Source organism: Parasteatoda tepidariorum, chromosome 7 (genome assembly GCF_982258835.1).
Source record: "Parasteatoda tepidariorum strain Cologne lab strain chromosome 7, Ptep-v5.0, whole genome shotgun sequence".
In the NCBI taxonomy this organism is placed as follows: Eukaryota; Metazoa; Arthropoda; class Arachnida; order Araneae; family Theridiidae; genus Parasteatoda; species Parasteatoda tepidariorum.
The window spans coordinates 38,437,132-38,456,954 of NC_141761.1; the positions used below are offsets into that span (position 1 = coordinate 38,437,132).

General features: G+C 30.1%; 1 long non-coding RNA gene across 1 annotated transcript in view; it reads left to right on the forward strand.

Moving 5' to 3' along the window:
- Positions 1–18,373: 18,373 nt before the first annotated feature.
- The window catches only part of LOC139426064 (uncharacterized), a 38,277-nt gene continuing 36,827 nt past the window's right edge, over positions 18,374–19,823 (forward strand). Inside the window, exon 1 of the long non-coding RNA XR_011637343.2 lies at positions 18,374–18,578. This is a non-coding gene — a long non-coding RNA (uncharacterized LOC139426064). The remainder of the gene's footprint in view (positions 18,579–19,823) is intronic.

The following is a 19,823-nucleotide window of genomic DNA, read 5'->3' on the forward strand; positions in this document are numbered from 1 at the left end:
GCTACCGAAGCGGGGGTGCCATCCCCTCTGCAGAGGATCGAAATTGTGATGGCATGTCTCGGATCATCCTCAGGCATGTTTCCCAGACCGTCGCCAATAGCCTATTGTGCAGCTCTAGTGCGACGTAAATGAACAACAACAACGACTTTCATTTAGTATGACTGAAAGATAAACATCCCGTACTTCGATACGAAAGGCCCGCAGTAGACTGATCGATAAGACACGGTTCCCAGCAGATCACCGAAGTCAAGCATCAGCGAAGTGCGGGTGGGTGACCACTTGGATCAGTCTGCGTAGGGACCGAGGGTGTGCGGTATTGGTCCTCGTTAAACTGTGCTGCCGTAAAGTGCTCGACTTCGCGCGCAGGTCGTCGGGCTACCGAAGCGGGGGTGCCATCCCCTCCGCAGAGGATCAAAAATTGTGGTGGCATGTCTTCGGATCATCCTCCGGGATGTTTCCCAGACCGTCGCCAATAGCCCATTGTGCAGCTCTAGTGCGACATAAATTTACAACAACTACTTCGATACGAAAGGCTTCAAAAACTCAGTAAAAATTCCAGCTAAATCAAATAATATCAAAGTGTTGAACTTAACTGATTGCAATCCATGTTAAAAGGAAACTAATTTCTTGATCTTCAATTAAGAATACGTCTATTATTTTTCAGTAAGCTTGTCAGTTTCTTCGGAACACGAACCCTTGACCTCCAGCGTTAGATATTAGGTTGATTGATTGATTGTTAATTTACGTCGCACTAGAGCTGCACAATGGGCTATTGGCGACGGTCTGGGAAACATTCCAGAGGAGTTAGATATTAGGAAGCCGTTATTTAGATATTAAGATCCCGAACAGCTGCGCAGACTGATCACTCTTTGAAAATCATTCAAGAAATTTAATTTTTACTGGCAAAACTCATAACATATTTATCATTTAGTGTATAAATCTAACAACTAAGCCTTTGTACGAACTCGTATTCAGGATACTGAGTATACTTGAGTCTGGTATATACTTGAGTATACTTGATACAGAGTACTGAGTTTACGTATTCGGATTGCTGAGTCTCCAAATATAGGGGGTACCCGCAGTCTGGGAAATATGGTCCCCATTGCTTGATCAGGAACGAGGTTCAAACTTAATTTCACTTTTTGTGTATTTCTCCATATCTTGAGAACTTTTTAGGCTAGATGAAAAATGTTTACTCGTAATTATAAATTTAGCTTATCCAAAGATAATTCGGGGCCTCCCTGGCCGAGCGGTATCGCCGGTCCAAACGCTCTGTTAAGCGTGGAGGTAGCGGGTTCGAATCCCGCCGTAACCCTGGATGTATTCTTTGTGATGTCTTTCTCTGAATTGTTCTATCTGTATTTTCTACTTGACAATGACTTATAAGTCTATATATTGAGCACACAAGTCAGCAAATGTATGTAATTTTCAATAAAAATCAATAAAAAAAAAACCAAAGATAATTCCATGCAAAATATAACTTTTATGGTATATTTATTATTTTTTATTATTTTATTTAATACTATTCCAAAAACTTTTGAATTGTAAGATATTCAGTTTTTTAAATCATTTTGGAGAATGCAATATTAAACGGCTAAATACAAAGTTTGAGCGAATTCGGTCGAATAGTTTCTGAGAAATCGAGTTTCGAAAAAGTTGTACTTAAAAAATTCGAGTTCTTAGGAACTATCAGACCAATTTTGCTTAAATTTTGTATTTTGTCATGTAGAAATACATTATTTTAAATATTAGAAAAATAGTGTACAAAATAATAAAAAAATAGTGTTAAAAAATAGTGTACAGTTCAAAATTTTTCGACTATTATTAAATAAAGTAATAAAAAAATTGTAAATACTTTACTAAAAGTTATTTTTTGCACGGAATTTTAAAATTTAGAGCAAAAAATTTTGAATTCACTTAAGAAGTTCTCGAGATATGGTGAAATACATAAAGTAAAATTAACATTACTTTGGACAGCTCTTCTGACCAAACTATAGGGACCATATTTCCCAGATTGCGGCTATCCCCTATATTCGGGGGGTCAGAAGTCCAAATCCGTCAGAAAAATGGTATGTTTATTTAGAGAAAATATGTTTTTGTGTCTGAATTTGTAACTTAAAACACCGTCTGCACTAAATAATTAGCATATTTGAGGCTACCCCCTGGAACCATTAAGATTGAACCCTAGAGCGTGATGATCCAATCACTTTATCAAAAGTAATTCCGGGTGTTTTTTGCGCATTGTACACCTGTAGCTCTGAGGCAGCTCAGCAAATTTTTAATTTGTAATGCAGAGTATAGTCTTGGATCACACATTAGCCAAAAAGAAATTTCTTAAATCCCCAGAGAATGAAACCATCAAAAAATTCATCGAATGCAACCACTTTATGGTTCATTCTCCCAAAAACAGTCATTTTCATGTCCCCAGTATATTTTATGTTTGTTTTACAGCTTACGAAAAAAAAAAATTCAGGGAAAGTGTCCTTCAGAATGCAAGCTAACAAAAGAATTTAAAAAAAATTATCAATTTTTATTTTTTATTTATTTTAGGTAATTAAAATATACCAATATGTCATTCCCTCACTTGTCCCCACTGCTGATTTAAAAAAAGAAAAAATTTTTTACTGAAATAAAAACATTTTTTTTACAAATTCGTGTATTTTATTTCAGAATACTAAAATATAGAATTCAGAAAATCAATTTTAAATTTAATTTCTGATAAAAATATTAACACAGCACTATTTTAAACTTTGTCCCCAGTGTTTCGCGTCATTACCTCACAATGTTCTTATCACCTGCAATCTTCTTAGAATAAAAATATTTTAATAAAAACTTCAGAAGTTAACAACTGGCATCATAGAACAAAATTGCAGTATGTTTCCATCTTCAATTTAAAGAAGCTTTGCTGTGAAATAAATTTGAATGAATCAAACCAGGTAAAATTTTTTACATTTGTCATTCCCTCATGTCATTTTTTAGAGTAAAATAAAATACAACTTCATCGAGAAAGTGGATAATTATATGTTGCTTTCTTGTATGAATATAATTGTATGTGATTGACTTCAGAAATTAATTAGGCCTAACTGTTATTTTCAAATTTTATTGAATTCGTCATTCCCTCACTAGTGTATAAAGAGAGGGAATGACGCTGAAGTGAGGGAATGATTCAAGATGAGTATACTATCAAATTTTTTTTTGTTCAATCGTGCCAGCCAATTTTATTTCCCAAACCTGTAAAAACTATTAAATATATAAGAGTAAATTATAATAAATATTAGATATACTTAGTATGTTATCATTTTCAAACTTTAGGTAGATGTAACTTGGATAAAAACATGTATTAAAATAAAATATCATTCCCTCACTATTAGTGTCATTCCCTCACTTTTTAAATAGTGAAAATAATTAATTTACTTATTAATTAATTTGAAAAATAAAATAAAAAATTAATAAATTAATTATTTTATTTATTAAATTAATTAATTAATTATTATTAATTAATTAATTTTAAATTAATTATTTAAAAAATTAATTAATTTTAATATTAAGTATATTTTATAGGATATATACTTTCTTTATAATGCCATTACATATTTCTATTAATATAAAAAGTTTCAGAGCTTTTTATTCACTTTACTTTTTCGGGATTTTATGAACTGAAAAATGACAGTTTTCGTGAGAATGACCCTTATAAATAAATAGAACAGCTTATAAACATTTGCCAATTAGAAGAACGGATAGCACAAATTAGAGGTGACAATACAAATACATTCACGGTAACCCCGTCACTTTATCGTTTTATTTTTTATAACCGTCGTTGAACAGCTGACCCAACATTCGGGTTTACAACTACCAATTTTCAACTCCGTTACCTTGTAATTTTGAATCCAATCCAGAAGACAAGGGCACACCTTGATCAAGTATTGTGAGAAAATTTTCTTTCGTGGAGAGCTTTTTGATGGAGTTAACCCGCATTTGCGTTAGAATTTTTTTAATATATGAAATCAATTGCTGATAAATTTTGAATAAGAATGAAAATTCTTTTTTCAAACTGCTTTTCTTTTAGATTTTATGCTTAGTACAAGTATAATTCCTATAATCTAAAAATTTTTTAGTAACTATTAGACCAATTTTTATAATTAAAACCTACTAAAATGCATTTTTGTTGTATTTAGTGCACCAGAAAAAAAATTGTATCAAAGAATTTCGTATTTGGAAGAAATATTTCATCGGTGACTATACCAGGAAACAGCTTCGTCTTAGGCATAGAAAGTTTCGTGAAATTTGAGTATCCATTTTTATAGTGTATTACCAGAAAATTATTACAATACTATAATCATAATTAATTAAGCATCACTATCATCAATAATAGTTTGGAAATTTACAACGGTCGCTTGAAACGGAATAGCTCTTACATTTCTCTCGTATAATGGAAAAGAGTCATTTTAAATGCGTGAGTTTGAAGAAAAAGTCGAATTAAATAATGAATTAAACTATCTTATTCTAGAATGATATTGCTTAAAGCTTCATTTATGGGAGGTGAATGCTCTATTTCTTTAGCCAGCACGGTTCTTATTTTAATTATTTGACTGATTGTGATTTTGATTGTTTAAAAAATCAAAATATTAACTTTTACTTTTGAATTTACATAAAACACTATGAATATAATTATATTCAGTTTATAGCCTTTTTGTCACTAAATTTATACAATTTTCATTCGAGAAAACCATTTTAATTTTGTAATATAGTATCCAACTTTACTTTTCAACTCTTATAGGTAAAATTTTAAAAATGTTAGGAAATATTTTATTACTTCTAATGTAGCAAGGGTAAAGAAAGCACTCAATTTCAGTTTATTTTTTTATTTCAGTTAAAACGGATTCAACATTTGTTTAACTTTCATTTGTAATGTTTACTCATCTTGTTTCTCTGAAGAAAGTTACAAAAAGAGGGAAATTTTAGAGTTGGTTTCAAGTCTAATGTTTTTTTTAATTGATTAATATAATTTTCGAACTTTAATGACGAAAATTTTCTTGTTAATTTAAGTTAAAGTGTATAAAACATAATTCGAAACACATTTTACTCAAAATGTTTATAAGAATATTTCACGGAACAAAAATCTATAGTTTTTACGAAATAGGAAATTTATCTTAAGTACTGCGATTTTATTACCTAATTTTCCTGTCAGTGACGGTGGAATATTGCAATCAAAATTTTGAACACTTTCCGACTAGCCAGAGCCCTTACACCTCTACTGAAGCACCGTGTCTGATGATAACACAAATTTCAATCGTTTAATGATTGATACAAGCAGAGTTTATCACCCCAGTGAGTTTAACGTCAATCAAAATTCCGATTAGCAAAATCACTCAAATTTTTACTGGACTGTCTGATGATCATTTTATTCATTTCTTGATCACTACAAGCAGAATTTATTGCCATATCTGTATCTCTGAGGTATAAGACACCATGTTTCTAAAACTGAGTTGATACTATGTCTATGTTGTATACTTTTCACTCAGTCTTGCGGTGTGCACTATATCCTGTCATAATAAATGGTGAAGTATAGGCAGTTTGGAAAAACACCATATCCAACCTCCTCTAGAGGCAAGAGGTAAAAAATTGCATTTTTATGGCATGGTGTCCTAATACTTCCAACGTAGAGATATTAAAAGCTACAGAGAATTCAGAGCAAAAGGCAGTATTTAACTCACTATTTAATTTGTATAACATCTGATGTATAAAATTAATTATTAAAAATTATTGGAAAATGAAAATTGAAGTTGAATAAGTTTTCAAGTAAATCACCAATCAAAATGTTTATTTTTAAAGAAAGATTGTTTTTTATTCTTTATTAAAGAATTTGTGTATTAAGTATTGTAATAAATATTTAGAACTCACGTCGTATTTTCTGTTGTGACACTACAGAATCATTGCTGATGGCAGTGGTGGGATTTTCGAAAATTTTCATTTTTTTCTAAGATTTGAATTTCTTAAATTATATTACAAGTTATTAAGTGTTTTGAAAGTATACTGAAACACAGTAGTTCTTCAGTTATAATGCTATAACATGTATGGAATTTTTTCAATAAATGAAAGAAATCAGATCTTTCTTATCTAGATGAGGAGTTAGGTAAAACAATTCTTCCTCAAGTACAATTAGACTTGAATACTCAAATACATCAGCGTCAAGATACAACTATTGCAAATAACTCCTAAATTTCAAGAGATTAAAGAAGAAAGGATATTATATCTCATCAATTTTGAGCGTCGAGCAGAGATAACACAAATTCCCCTGGAATGGTGGCTTATATATTAAGCTTAGTGCCACCGGACATTTCAAATATGTTGGCGAGAAAATCACCTAAAGATGCCAATAATTATGATTTTGTGCTACGAATGCAGATCTTATGATCACTAATAATACACTCTATAACAAAAAAATCGACGCACCAAGAAGGAGTTGTCCGATTAAAACGAAAATTGGTGGATAGGAAGACAATGTACAGAATAGTAAATGATGAAAATTTCAGAACAATTGAATAATTTATTGCAGGTGTTGACCCACCTCTAGCCTGGATATAAGCTGCCACACGGCGTGGTATAGACCGATAAAGTTCCCGGATGGTCTCTTGCGGTATTTCCTGCCAAATTCGATCCAATTGTTGAACGAGGTCATCAAAATTCCGTGCCAGCTGCAATCGCCTTCCCATCATATCCCAGACATGCTCGATGGGAGAGAGATCTGGTGATCTAGCAGGCTAAGGAAGAGTTTGACAAGCTTGCAGACAGTTCATAGCAACACGTGTTGTATGTGGTCAGGCATTGTCCTGCTGAAAAACCAGCCCCGGGTGCTGCAAAAGGAACGGTAGCAAAACAGGTCTTATGATTTCGTCGACGTACCGCTGTGCAGTAAGTGTACCTCTAATGACGACCAAAGGGGTCCGGCTGTCAAAGGAAATGGCGCCCCAGACCATAATGCCTTGTTGAGGACCGGTGTGGCGTGCAATAGTGAAGGCACGATCCCCCCTCTGCCCTGTGCATCTCCAAACACGTCTTCCATGATCGTCAAGACACAGTCGGAAGCGGGATTTGTCGCTAAAGACTATACGCCCCCAGTCGGCATCATTTCAGCCGTATCTGTTCAAAACATTCATGCATACGAAATTTCAAAGCAATCGGATGATTTCTTCTTGGTGCGTCGATTTTTTTGTTATAGAGTGTACAGTCCGCAAAAAAAAAAAGATATCACCCTGAATAACTTTCGTTCTAATGATCGGATTTTCACGAACTAAGTGTTAATCTTAATGGTTCCTGGGGGTGACCTAAAATATGCTAATTAATTAGTGCTAACTATTAATTAAGTTACGAAATCAGACACAAAAACGTACTTTCTCTGAATAAACATATATTTTTTCTTACATATTTGGATTCTTAACCTTCAAAATATAGGGGGTAGCCGCAATCTGGGAAATATGGTCCCCATAGTTTGGTCAGGAGAGCGATCCAAAGTTCGTACCCCTTAATGTTAATTTCACTTTTTACGTTTTTAGTCATATTTTAAAAACCAATAAAGCAATTCGAAGAAAATTTCACCCAGTCATAAAACTCATTTACCCAAAGATAATTTCACGAAAAAAATAATTTTTAATAATTTTTAATTATTTTTTATTATTTAATTAAATTAAGGATGAAAAATTTTTGAATTATAAGGTATGAATTTTTTTTATACCATATTAATCTACATATTTTTCAATTGAAAAATCTAAAGTTTCAACTGTTTTTATTTATTAGAAGCTGAGAAAAATTAAAATTAATTATTTTTAAAAAAATAATTTGGCGACAATGAAGAAATGATTAAATGGGGCGATTAATATTAAAATGTGATAAACTTGCGAGGAACTTGACTTCGCGCGCTTAGCATAAAATTTCATTCATATTTTTTTCGCTAATAATCGTTTGCTTATCTTTTCATTTTTATTTTTTTAAGCTATAAAATACGATGTTTCTTTTTTAGTCGTCTAAAATTCTATTTGCAATTTAGTAAAGAAATTTGAATAAAATACATTTTATTCAGAGAATGTGGAGTTTTATAAAAGCATGCTTCTGATAGAATATAATTATACAACAGATTGTGCTTCTTTAATGTGATTATTTCTTATTTTTTAGTTTTTTTTCTCAATAACTGATAAAATTTCAATAATATACATACGAATGAATAAATTTGGAATAAAATATTCATCAATTTCTTGAATATATATTTTATGAATATTAATAAAAATACGTTGTCAACATTTTTAAGCATCTCTCACAACATCGCAAATTTCTCAAAATCTTATAGGGTAAACTAACCAGTGAAGGAATACTTAAGCTTAGCTTGTCTTTAAAAAAAATCATAAAAATTTCAAAATTTGTAATTTTAGCTAAATGACGTATTTGTTATTAAATGCATGTCGACATATTTGTTATTAAATGCAGATTATGTAAAAAAAATTTAGATAACTTACATAATATTGTTTTAAGCTTTTGGTGGTTTAAATAATATGTAGTAAGATAACCAAGTGAAGGAACAGTTCTTAAATTGAATAAACACTAAATTTTCCAGTGAATGAACACTTAATTTTGAGAATGTTTGATGCTCGTTAGGAATCCTTAGGCCACACAGATATCTGTCGCCCTGTAGACGCCTGAATTGACGGCTGTTAACACAGGCGGGCATTAGGAAAAAAAAATCTTTTAAGCTTTCGTGCCCCCATTTCAGTATCTTATCTTAAGGGCCTTAAGAGCTCTGTTTAAAAGGAGAGTATCATATCAGACATATATATATATATATATATATATATATATATATATATATATATATATATATATATATATATATATATATATATATATATATATATATATATATATATATATATATATATATATATATATATATATATATATATATATATATATATATATATATATTTATATAAGAAAACAAAAATAATCATAGTAGCAGTATTTGGTGGTAAATGTAGCTTATCGTAATTGAAGAATATGCTGTGCGACATTTTATGGTGAATGTGCGAACGTAAGTTTCAGAATGTATCGAAACATGTGGATGCTATTTGCTAATCATCTTTATCCAAAGAAAACCATGTAACGTAAATATCTAGGAAATGAAGCAATTTTTTAAACAATGAATCATACAATATGCAACATATTATTTCAATATCTTATTCTTAAACATAACATATTTCAATGTTTTTAAAATGCCACTAAACATTCAGCAATTCCTTGAGTTATAGAAAAAAGAAATATCGTAAATTATAGAAAACCTTGTGAATGTGCATTAGAATTACTATACAATCTACATTTTATTTTTCAAGCACTTTTTTTTTTCTTCAAACTTTCGTGCCTAGAAGACTCGATTAAAGCTGTAAAAATCTCTATCCCTAAAATTTTGTATATAGATATTATAAGTTACGTTAATTTGATTTTAGTATGAAATCCTCGAATAAACATAGCAAAAATAGCATAATCTAAATAATATCAGATAAAAAGTTCATGCATTTAAATTCTAAAAACTTATAAATCGATTCAAATTTTCTTTTCAAAGGAGATTAAAATATATTTTTTTTTTTTGCTTTTTGGACATAAATAAACTTAAAAATTGTCTATTGCCTAGAAACTTCGAGATGTTTTCTATTAACTATTAATTAAACCTCTCAGAGCAATCACAAAACACTATTTCAATTTTTTTACAGTCAGAAATTGGTTGCCTAGCAACCTAGTAAAATTAAGCGTTTCTCTTTTGAATCAGTCAATGGGTTATCTTAAAATATTTATTTGCGCAGGCGACTTTTTTTGGCGGCTTTCTGGACTATCGCCAAATATATAAACCTTTATTGCAACCCAATTTACGACCCAATTGTTTTAAAATTTTGTCTACCCCCCCTAATTCAAGTGTCTAGATTCCAAATATGTAAAAAAAAATATATGTTTATTCAGAGAAAGTACGTTTTTGTGTCTGATTTCGTAACTTAATTAATAGTTAGCACTAATTAATTAGCATATTTGAGGTCACCCCCAGGAACCATTAAGATTGACACTTAGTTCGTGAAAATCGGATCATTAGAACGAAAGTTATTCCGGGTGATATCTTTTTTTTTTGCGGACTGTACATAACAGAAAATACAGAAATTGTGGCTTCTTTACACGTTTCGGAATCTTTACTTAATGATGCAATGGCACCATATAAAAGAATTGACATGGTGAATAGTACTGAGATACCGATATTACGAGATATTGGCACCATCTTGAGTTTAGTTTCTTAGAAATGGGTAAAACCAGAAATGCACACAAGATAAAACTTCTATACAAAATGAATCATTTCATTTTCCCTTGGCTGAAATTGAATTAAACTGTAATTTAGGAAAGGTGGTTATCAAGAATAATAACTAACTTTTCTTTAGTTACATTTAAAATAAAGATAGCTTTTAAGGCTATCTTACAATTTTTAAAATTTTGAAGATCAAAATTATGAGAGCAATCTATAACAACGGAAATTCATTCTTGAAGACGATTCGTTGCTGACAAAATTGGTCTTATTTGTTCTAAATGAAGGAATCAGAACTTGCATATTATTATTATGTGAGAATACGAATAAAGTGTTATCAAACATTGAAGTTCTGAGTTCTGTTAAAGCCCTTGCTACTTAGTTAAACTTCGTCTTGTGATACATTCGTGAAACTTTTTCTTAGAACTGCTTGCATGATTTTTAATTTTTCTTTGCTGTTGTATTTTGGATAAGTGTACAATGCGCAAAATAAAAAAAAAATCCCCTTAAACAACTTTTGATCTTATCAACGATTTTTATGAACTATGGGTCAATCTAAATGGTTTAAAGAGATGGCCACAGATATGATAACAAATAAATGCTAACTACTACTTAAGTGGCAAAATTGGACATAAAAATGTATTTTCTAAAAGTAAGCAAGCCTTTTTTAATTTTTTGGATTTTCGGCTTTTAAAATATTAAAAACACAATTGCCACAATCTGGAAAATATGGCTTTAAAGGCTGAAACAGAAGAGTGGTTGTAAGTTTGGGCCCCATAATGTAAGTTTCACTTTTTAATTATTTGTCAAAAACTCGGAAATTAATGAAGTGAATTCGAAAAATGAGTGTTCACAATTATAAAATTAGTTTCTCTAGAGAAAATTCCAAATTTAATGTAAAAAATGTATTTTGATAATTATTTATAATTTTTATTACTTTACAAGAATTGAAAAAAATTAGAATTGTAAGACATACAAATTATTAAAAAATTTTATATTCTGAAATTTTAAATAAGAAATACAAAATTTGACCTAACTCAGTTAAATAGTTTCTAATCACTAAAATTTTGATAAAATTGTATTTTTGAAACTTTATTTTTATGAAATACTTTTTTAATTTCGTTCTAATTTTGTATTTTGCAGATATTTTTTACGTAAAACTACCCATTTGAAAATTAGAATATAATCTACAAATCAAAAAATATTTAGTCCCAGAGAGAACCGGGAACAAACAAAACGAACTACGATCTTGCTTTTAAAATGAAATTGAAATAGTTTCTTTTCACCCTTAAATAAATTAATCGTGATAAGTTTATATTTTTTTTTTGTTTTTCTTTGTTATTAAAAAATGAAGTAAATAAATAAATAGTTAAATAGTAACCATACGCATCTTAATAGTTTGACTGATTATAAAATAGCTCAGGAATTACAAATATTGCCATTTGAACTTCTTTCCTCATATTATAAATTCAAATGAAATCAAACTTTATTTAACAAACTTGACAGTTTTATAAGCCTTAAAATTCTTATATCTTCAATAAGAATTTTCGTGGATTTCAAAATACTTTTCACAGAAATTAAGCCATTGCTTGAAAATTAATTTATTTCACTGGAATGTGTGATGGAATTTTTTTTTTAAAATTAAGTACAAGAGTGGAAACACAACCCGTAATTTCAAATAATCATTCGAATTAAATCACATTTCTCTTTCTTATTTCCCTTTTTCAGAAGACATTAAATTTCAAACCAAATTTATTTTACTCATTTCCAATTCTCTTGGATTACATTATTTATAAGGAATTTCAATTAAAGAGATTTCGGAATAAAAAATAAACTTTTAATTTTGTCAGTAAGTTACATAAAGCAATTTTCGAGTTTAAATGCTTATCATAATTTTAACTAATAACTATAGTTCTTTATAAATAGTTATTAGTCAGTATCAACTAGCTTTATAAGAATACTGATATTTAACCACCGACCTTGAAAAAGTGAGAGTTGGAACTTCAATAGTGGCAATTTTATTTATGACTATTACACAAGAGATACATGTTACCAAGTTCATACTGTCTTTTAGTGTAGTCACCATCACTGTTTACAACATTGTGGAAGTCATTAGAAATCTTTAGTAGTGTCTGTTTCGTTGGTGAATACATTAAAGTGACCTAAAGCCAGAGAAATATCTGGAGATAATGTCTCGAAAGAATTTCTTCATCTTCAATCAAGTCAAATTCATAAAGACGTAAATCCGGATAGTATGGTAGATGTTACAGAACTTACCAAGATCAATAATGGAACAAATTATCCGCAGCTTGCGCTGTACGATGTACCTTAAAACGATGGATCGGCTTCTTTAGAAAGTGTCACCGCTCTTTTCCTTCAACAGGTAGGAGGTTGCGCTTCGGAATTTTTTTTTAAAAAATGACAGTGCACTGATGATTGTTGAGGGGGTACATATGAGTTTGAATAACATCATCACAATTACGCAGTGAACTAAGAAAAGAAAGGAAAAGAAAATATAAACTAATATGTAAGCAAGAAAAGGAAAAGTATTTACTAAAATTTTTTGAAGTAAATTATCAAAAATTAAAGAATGAGATGACTTGCTAAATTAAAAAGTACCCATCGCTCGCTTAGTGAAGTTCTTCCTTTAACACGTAAGGTGAATCGGGGTCCATGTTGGACTACACTTGTTTTTATTAGAATAGTACGAGCAATGACATTTCTATACTATATGAGAATAAAAAGCAATACTTAACCCAAGATAATTTCATTGACACTTAATTTTTTATTCAAATTAAATAAAAACTTACATTATATGTATTATGCAAACCGATGCTAAATGATGATGATGATCATGACTCCCAAATTAAAATTTTAAGAGAGAGATCCAAAATGGTGCATCGAAAAATGATTTCAAATAAGCGTCGCCGAAAAGGCATATCTGAATGGCAGAAAGCAAGATTTCTTGTCAAAGACAAAAGGAACTAGTGATTTATGCTCGAGGCCTTATATGCCTAAGAGCATGAAGATGTTATTCGATAATGTATTTATTTAATGGTACAATATATCATAGTTACAATCTAATTAAAGTCTAATTTTAGATATATTGAATTAAACATAATAACTAATTATTTTTTAATTAATTCGTGTATTTTATTTAAATAATTTAGGCTATAATGGGGTTGTATTGTATCATCGATTACGAGTTCGAGCAGACAAAAGCTAATAAGTGTCACTTCTGTGTTGCAAAACTTGTCGAACTTTCAGTTTTAATTGCTTTTAGACTTATACCCTATACTTATGTATCTTATGAAACAGAACAAGCAAAAATTTGGTCAAAATTTAATTTTTATCTTTGAAAAATAGCTGTTTTCAGAAAGAGTTTTAAAGCTTAGCATCTTCTACTTTTTGTAGCAGACTACAATGAGGGGACGAAAGCCATGGGGTACCTCTTAATATCATGTCGGTCCTCATCTACTCTGCGAAGTAACACAGTTCGATGTGGCATGGACGGAACAATGTAGTTGGAAGTCTTTTGCAGGAATATTCGACCATACAGACTCTATGTAGATCCATAATTTGCGAAAGTGTTGCATATGCAAGATTTTGTGCACGAACTGACCTCTCGATTATATTCCATAAATGTTGGATGGGATTCATGTTGGGTGGTTATGGTGACCAAATCATTCACTAGAATTGTGCAGAATGTTCCTCACGCCTCTCGCGAACAATTAGAGCTCGTTGACATGGCGCATTGTCATCCACAAAAATTTTATCTTTGTTTGATTACGTGAAGTGGACTTAAAGTATCTGAACATAGTCAAGTGATCTGAAAGTAGCTGAACATAACGAATTCTAGTCAATGATCTGTGCAATTAGACTATAGACTATGAAGAAGTAGCCCACACCATTATGGGGAGCCACCACCCGATTGCAGAGCCTTGTTGACAACTTGGGTAAATGGCTTCGAGGAGTTTGCTCCATGCTCAAATACTCGCATCAATTCTGACCAGCTGAAATCGTGATTTATTTTTAAATAAGCTACAGTTTCTCTATCCTCTAGGGTAAAACCAGTATGGTCACGAGATCAGGGTCCTTAAGTCGTAAAGGCACTCAAATCGGATTTTTGCTGTCATATCCCATTACAGCCAAATTTCACCATTTTGTCCTAACGTACATATCCATTTCATGTCCAGCATTGATGCTTGTGGTTATCTTACCAATGTTACTATCTGTTAATGCTGAAAATTCTACGCATTTGTCAGCAGCTTCGATCATTAAGTGCAGGCGGTCAGCCACTACGCTGTCCATGGTGGCAGGTTATGCCGCGGCACTCGCGACACTGTGACCTAGGAAAGTGAAATTCTTTCACTATTTCTGAAAGGAATGACATATGCCTCTACCTTCAACTACCATCCCACGTTCAAAGCTTGTTAATTCTCGTCTTGTGATCATAATTACACTATTCTCAGCTTAATAACTTGAACAAAATTAAAGTCCTGCCAGTGCACTACAAATTTATACATTATGTATGCAACTCTACTATCTGCATATTTAAATATTACTATTGCTCTTCTATGACTTTTATCACATCAGTGTATATTTTTAAAGAAATGAGAGACAGTCACCTGCAGCGAAAAGCAATCGCATGTGAATGGTTAAACCTGGGCACAGCTCGAAATGTGCATTTAAGAAAATGAATACGGCATTTGATTCCGTTTTTCAAACTTCCTTTATAAGTATTGATTTGTTTTTAAAGAATTAACTAATGAATTCAAATAAATTCGGAATATGCTATAGTTTATTTGCCTAAATCACTTGGTACATTTTATTAAAGAAAGCGTTTTTGTAACGACTTTAAAAGTCAACAGTTGTTTTCACAAAATTGCCTTTGGTGCTATAAATTTATAATAATAGTAGTAAATTTACGTTGTGTGATTTATAAGTTTTAAAACTCATTTTATCGTTCAGGGTTCTGATAACGAAGAAATTGCGTGAAAAGATATTTCTGTTATATACCTAGCCACAGGATTATAATTCCGATATTTAGGCCCGTAATGATCATACTTACACGGAAGTATGCATCTGTAAAGTTTCAACAAAAACGAAATTAAGCTTAAATTAAACAGAATGGTTGAAAACCTTGAATATGATAAAAATTTGCAGCCTGTTCTGCCCCTGTTGTAAAATATGTCATATAACAGTATTGCTCATTTAGTTTTAAACGAACAAAACATTCCAGCTAATGGGTGTTTATTCGTGGTGTAACAGTTCAGCTGTCCTTTTTGTACTAGAGGGTTCGAGGTTCAAATCTCAGCTACGGAAATAGGATTTTATCTCGAGATTTTTGTTCTAAAAAGGTGGAAAACTGTTTAGTATTACCATTTTTAATTCACTTAATAATAAATTATCAATTTATTCAATTTAGAAATTATGAATTTTAATTTAAAAGAATCTAAATTAATTATTTAAAAAATGTAATTTAAAATATTTTAATGAATTATCTGAATGTATATATTTTTTTAATTTTGAAATAAGTTATTTAATTTTTTAATTAATTTCTTTAAGAAAGTGTTAACAAAAGAACATTATTACATTTCTTAAAAAAAAAGATAAAATTTAAGTAATAAATTGAAAAAAGCTATTTATTACTTAACTAAAAAAACATTTCATCGTAAATGAAATCATTTCATTTAGTTGGTAATGCACTGGAATTTTGATATCAATTAAATGAAAAAACAGAAAATTAATGTAGAAAAGGGTTTAACAATGTACGAAATTTGAGTACAAGAATACACATGATTTAAATTAATAGTACGGTAAAAAAAATAATATGAAATGAATCTATACAAACACTACTATATTACAACGAATATATTAAAGGAATAACTCGAATTTCATCTCTACATTGATGCATAATATTTTATTAATTTTTTCTTAAATTCAATTTGAACTCGGCAATTAACTTAACTAAAACATACTAATTAATTAATTTATTTATAATTCTTATTTTGAATATCGGTTGCGACACTTGATTTATAATCCAAGCTTTTATACATAAAAAATAAGATATTAAGTAATAAATGTTTTATTAAAAATATATAAAAGCTGGTTATCTGGACGAAAGTTCGCATCATTTTATTATGTTTTATTTCATTAGATGAGCATGGATCACGTAGATATCCGAAAGTAACTATTGTTTTGAAGGTTAGCGAGTGATAACGATCAAGAGTCTGTATACTATTAGCATTCATATATTTTATCTACAAAATGTTATTTGTTTTTGTGAGAAATATCGGCTTTTACTAAAAAAGGAAACAATGATAAACGGGAGTTGGTGAGCACACCCTTCAACTTCTTTGAAGAGATTAAAAAAAAAAAATTCAAACTAAAAATTCTCAAACTAAAAAGTCATCTATTTTTAATACTTTCTGAGAAATTATAATACAAATCTTAAAAACATTTACAAGTTTCCAGAAGACTAAGTAAAGTAATTAACGCGTATTAATAACATTGCAATATAATGTACACCGAAGAACCATTACATTATGACCACCCTGCTAATAACATGTAGGACCACCTTTAGCCCTCAAATCTGGTACCAAGCGCTCACCAACTGGTCCTGCAATTCCCTCACATTGCAGGGGGTAGCGTGGCAGCACGAATTTGGTTTTCCAAGAAGGATTAAGGTCAGGTGAATTTGGGGGACAAGACATGACTTCAAAGTCACTGGAATGTTCCTCGAACCAATCCATGACGATTCGACCCTTATGACATGGTGGATTATCCTGTTGGTAAACACCATCCCCCGCAGGAAAAAATGTTGCCATGAATGGGTGAACCTGGTTTGCAACTATGTTCAAGTAGCTTACAGATGTCAGAGATTGTTCTATGAGGATTATGGGTCCCAATGTGCTCCATGAAAACATTGTTCCTGGGCGAGAAACCATGAAAACCTGGGCGAGCCCATTTTTGTAGATGGAGGGTGGTCATAATGTAATGGCTCTTCTGTGTATATGCATCATTATTTAAAATTACATGTTGTTATTGTTAATGTGTTTTGTTTCAAGTTTTTTATTAAATGTTCAGGGAAAAAAAATCTTCAAATACTCAGCATCAATTTAAGTTTGATATGTATAGGGGAATATAACGGGGTATTATTTTGTATTCGAATTGAGATGAAAATTTAATCCTTGTCATCGTGTGAACTAGAATTCATTTCATTATTTTCTAAAGTAATTAAAAAACCTCTAAACTTTTATACATTTTGTACTCTCTTAAAATGAATATCAATAACAAAATTCTATAAATATTTCAAAAGCAAATTGAAATATTTTTTTTAAAGTTTATTATTATTTTTGCCTTTTAAAGAAGTCTCATTTTATCCCCGAGGAAATTAAAATTATTTTTCACCATATGTTAATAAAATAGAATACAATGAAACTGCTGAAATTATATTATTAAAAATAGCTGCGTTATTAATTTTAGTTTTTATTATTGACTAGAAACTGTTCTAGATTAAAAGAAATGATAATTTCAGAAGGCAATTAACTTAAATATGATCTAAGAAATATTTCTCGTCTTTTTCTCCCTTTAGCCATCTCATTTTTCCTAAATCAATAATAATTTTAAAACTTCAAATATTTTTCAAATTAAAAGAGTGCTTTTATTTCTTTCAAAAAGAAGAAAGATGATATCAACAAGAAATATTTTCTTACCTTTTTCTTGTAATAAAAGAATAAGAAATTGAAACAAAATGTTTTAATAGAGTAAAAAAAAGATTATATTCATTTTGGCGCACGTACGTATATTTATAGATGTAGCGATATTTTTAATTTTTCAAAAATTAAAAAGCAGATATTACATACAACTTTTAACTAATAATATTACTATAATATTATTTTTAAAAATTTTATTACAAAATATGTGCTTTTTAGCGTAAAAAATATTATTTGATGATTTTGATATTTTAAATGAGAGGAACTAATATGTATTGTATTTTACTTACTTTTCTTCTTATTACAAACTTTTACTGTGCATATTAAGTGTTTAAGTATTTTTTCAGGTATTTTATTTCATTTTATAGCCACCCAGGCGAAGCTAATGGTTGCAGGTTCAAACCCCGATCAGGACATGACAGTTTCTCTCCGTCTGATGTGTGAATGTGGCCTACCCTACGAATGTATCTGTGCCAATGTGGTGTGGATAGTGTTGTTCGTCTCCGTGACTTCGGTTCACAGGTGCTCGCCAGGTAACTTTAAACTAGTAACACTTCTGGCATTTTTCGAGGTGCAGGACGAAAAGCTCCGTGTCTGCCGTTAGAAAAAATTTTTTGTTTAATGTGTATTTTCAGACAAATGAAAAAATTTTCTGTATTGAAAGCACGCTAAAAGTAATTTCCCAGACCGTGTAAATTAATTTACAAGCTTAAATTATTTTTTAAGCATAAATGAATATAATAAATCAATTACATATGAAGGTATAATTGCTATTATAATTTTTTCTCTCATAACTTTGTATTGTGCGTAAGAAGAAAACTAAGTAAAAGAAAAGAGAAAATTAAGTATATATATATATATATATATATATATATATATATATATATATATATATATATATATATATATATATATATATATATATATATATATATATATATATATATATATATATTTTTTTATTTCTTATACGTAGGGAACCGATTACCCGGAACGATCGGGACCATCGCTATTCCGGATAACTGATTTTTCCGGTTTTTTGAATCTCTACAAAAAGCCGTTTTTTTTATTGTTAAACCCAACTAAAAAAAAAAAAAATTTGGAAATAATCTTAAAAAAAAGAAAAAACGATGAAGTAATACGCTAATGATTATTTCCAAAATGATGGTAAGGTGAACATCTTTCAAAAAAGAAAGAAAATCCTAAAATCTTATGAGGAAAAAAAATTTTTTTTTTAAAAATGACGGGAAAATGTATCGAATTTCTTTCCGTTTTTTTGGTTTTCCGGTTTTCTGATTTCCGGATAACGGGTTCTGTACTGTAGTATTTCACACCTGACTAAATGTCAAAACTAATTATGTATGGATCTATAATTACATACTCTTTTTATTTTTTCACAATTATTAAATTTTCTCTTTTCTTAGTGGTTGAAACCCAAAAAAAAACTAGCAAGACTGTTTTATATTTTTTTTTGTAGTTTAAAACTGCTATTTTTTTTTAATTTTGCGTAATGAGTTTCATTTTAGATGCAGACATGATTTCTAATGTAACAATTTAACAAAAATGGGGTTTATTTTAAATGGTAGGCTATTAACCCATGACAGTTTAGATGTATTTGAATTTTACTCATCAGGGTTTTAGCTGTAGCCAACAATAATTAAATTTATTTTGAAGATGATAATGAAAGGCGCGGTAGCTCAGATAGAGCTTTCGCCTTCCAATGAGGCGTCCGAAGTTCGAAACCCAGCGATGGCGGAGTGATACGAATTCTGCTCCTT